Genomic DNA, 3,245 nt, shown 5'->3' with positions numbered 1-3,245 from the left:
TATTCATGTTTATAAAAGTGTAGATCAAATAATACTTTTTTATGTTATTTATATAACTAACAAACTATTATATTATTAATTAAGTTAAAAGGATGAATAATAATAATAATACTTATTATTATAAATGCAATAAAGAAACGTGATCTAGGTATTTACTAATTGATCTCGTTGCATTAAAAATATTTCATTCAGCTCGTAATTACTTGTTGGTCTTAAGTTAGAAAATATACTACATTAAGCTCGTATCCATTTCGAATCTTTAAAATTTATACATTAGCCAAATAAAATATGAGTAATATTCAATAAAAACAAACTTAATATAATTCAAGACTTCATAAAAAAGAAGAATATACCCCTAACGGAATGACGGGGCGGTGTTACATACTGTGGTGCTACATGGAGCTCTATTCACGTGCTCGTGGTAACCCCTTACGCATATCCTAAGACTTTATTTGGGTGTTAATTAGGGATGAGCAAAATCGATACCGGCAAGTACCGGTACCGATTTGGTACCGTCGTACCAAATCGATACCAAAGTTTTAAGTTTCGGGATCGGTAATGTACCGGTACCACCGGTATTTCCCGATTTTTTACCTTCGGTACCGGTACAGAACCGAATATTTCGGTACCGGTACCAAGAATTTCTGATTTTCGGGATCGGTATTTTCGGTACCGGTACGGCACCGTGCTCATCCCTAATGTTAATAATGTACTTTTTATGAAGGGATACTTAGAAATAATCTAGTCATTCAAACTAATTAAAGATATATATATATATATATAAACGAAAACATAAAATTCATACGTGTCGCGATATGGTCGCTCCCCCTTTTTTTGGAGTCGTCATATTTGCTTGATTTTTAAATGAAGGTTTCTCATGCATTTGACCCGAATTCATGGGTATGAGTCTTACCAAAATTAGATATTCCTTAAACGGGTTATAACATCTCATTAAATTAAAAGTTATTCTCACCAAATTATTGATGTGAAAATCCAATAAAATAGGATATACTAAAATTTATTTTGATTTTTTGTCAGGTCGCGTTTAGAATCGGATGTTAATCAATCATGTCATAACTCACACAAAATTAATCGTGTTGACAAGAGAGTTAATGACGGGTTACTAAGTTTAGAAAGATGACCGTTTGTTAAAGGCGGAATCAATAACAAACATACGGTTGCAATGAATATTCAAAATACGAGGACACACGAAGGATTCACTCAAAAGATTTCCATTTGTATAACGTTAATCATACAAAAGGATAATCGATTTAGGGTTTAGGAGGAATCCTAGGACAGCCGTCACACACACAATATTCTCTTAATTAATGTGTCGGTCTTATCCACTCGTATATTCTGTCTATGTCCTGTCTGGCGGTGTCACACCCGGCCCTGAGCGGCGGAAACAGCCGGGCGCGCACGAGTGGGGATTGATACTTAAGCACGGGCCATTGCAAACATTCAAAGTAAGATTTTCATTGCGCATGAAAAGTTTAATACAAATACATTACATTGTTTAAAATTTACATAAAAACATCCAAGTATAAAAATTGTTGAAGATTTCCACGCCATATCCCCATGCGCGGCGGGAACAACCACGCGCATCGAAGAGATAGAACTAAAATCTTCCAAAAAGCTAGTTTAGATGTTCAGCGTGAGGTGCTCTAAGTGTGACTCCATGCGCTACCTAGTTATCTCCTGAAAGACACGTAAAAACATTTGAATCAGTATAAACTGAGTGAGTTCACAAGTCTTAGTAACTTGATAAATCGTATTGCATCAAAATCTTGATACAAATCATTCTGAAACATAATTCTGATAGCATCATTAAAACACATGCTTGGTAAAACATAGTTATATCGACATATTCTGATAAAATCGTTTCGCGGGTTACGCGCGAACATTTCTGGGAACTGTGCTCGTCTATGCAAAGTGGCGCTGCCACTACGAGCTAAAATAAGTAATACCGTCCCGCGGGTTGCGCGCGAACGTTTCAGGAACATGTGCTCGTCCATGCAAAGTGGCGCTGCCACTACGAGCTAAAATAATAGTTCCGTCCCGCGGGTTACGCGCGGACGTTGTGCCGGAAAACAAGGCGCTCGTCCATGCAAAGAGGCGCGACCCCTACGAGCGGGTTCAAACCCATAGTACTGCCCCATGACCATACTAGGCACTCGTCCATGCAAAGAGGTGCGACCCCTACGAGTGGGTGGATCAAACCAGCAGTCCCTACCCTTAGAGTTCCAATGGTAAAGTGATCACTTACTCGAGTTCTAGCGCACATACATCGAAAACCTTAGATAACCGTTTGCATTACTCATCATGAAACATAACTTAAACACATAATCGCTTGCATAGCTTGTGAGTATACCATGATAAAACATTATTTAAGTACGTGTCCCTCGCCCCAAAAACAGTTTAAAAATAGTGAAAATAGTGAAAATAGGGGCTGTGAGACTCACCTGTGGTTCTTGTTAAGGGATTAATCGAGATTCGGGTTTTCTTGGTGTTGGCCCCGGAATCGAAGGTCTAGAATACGATTAAATAACAAGAAGTATATATATTAAGATCAAGAAATAGGAGAATATAAGGTTTGGAAAGTAGATCTCAAGTTTATAACCTCGGCTTACCTAGTAACTGGGACGGAATCGAAAATAACGGATGCTCGGGAGATGATTAGTGCAAGTTTGCAGTTCTTTGGAGTGTGTTTTGAGTGATAACTTAGGTTACATATTTATAGGCAAACTCAAGGGAACACAATCCCTTGCTTTAGGGGATTGAAATCTTTTCATATCTAGGGGTAATGATGATAAAGTATGGAAATTATTATTGTTTATTGTTTACTTAAAAGTGGAGGAGTGGACAAAAGATCTTGATTTGATTTGAACAGGACATGCAGGTCTGGGGTTGGTGAGAATAGGGTGGCTGACAGTTGACTTTTCATGTTACAGTGTGCTTTTTCAGGTACTTTTATCAGTGTACAGTAAAAAGTGGAAAATCTCTGAAACACGCTACTGTTTCCTTTTGGGCGGGAGTAATCTCCTTATGTCTGGAGAATAGACTAAGTGTCCTGTGCGCATCACTTTGTGCGCATAGCTTTCTGCGTGAAGGACATTTCTTTGCTGCGGGTAGGTGCGTAACCTTCTCGCAGTTGGGGATATTGAGTTTCATTTGTAGATTCTCCAGGTGGTCTTGGTATTTCAACATAGTGATCAGTCATGTTGAAGTCAATTCCATCTTGGAGC

The sequence above is a fragment of the Bidens hawaiensis genome, unplaced genomic scaffold (assembly GCF_021521415.1).
Source record: "Bidens hawaiensis isolate Kalapana, Puna unplaced genomic scaffold, B.hawaiensis_p1.1 tig00018510_1, whole genome shotgun sequence".
NCBI lineage: Eukaryota > Viridiplantae > Streptophyta > Magnoliopsida > Asterales > Asteraceae > Bidens > Bidens hawaiensis.
Note: the sequence above shows the minus strand (reverse complement) of the source record.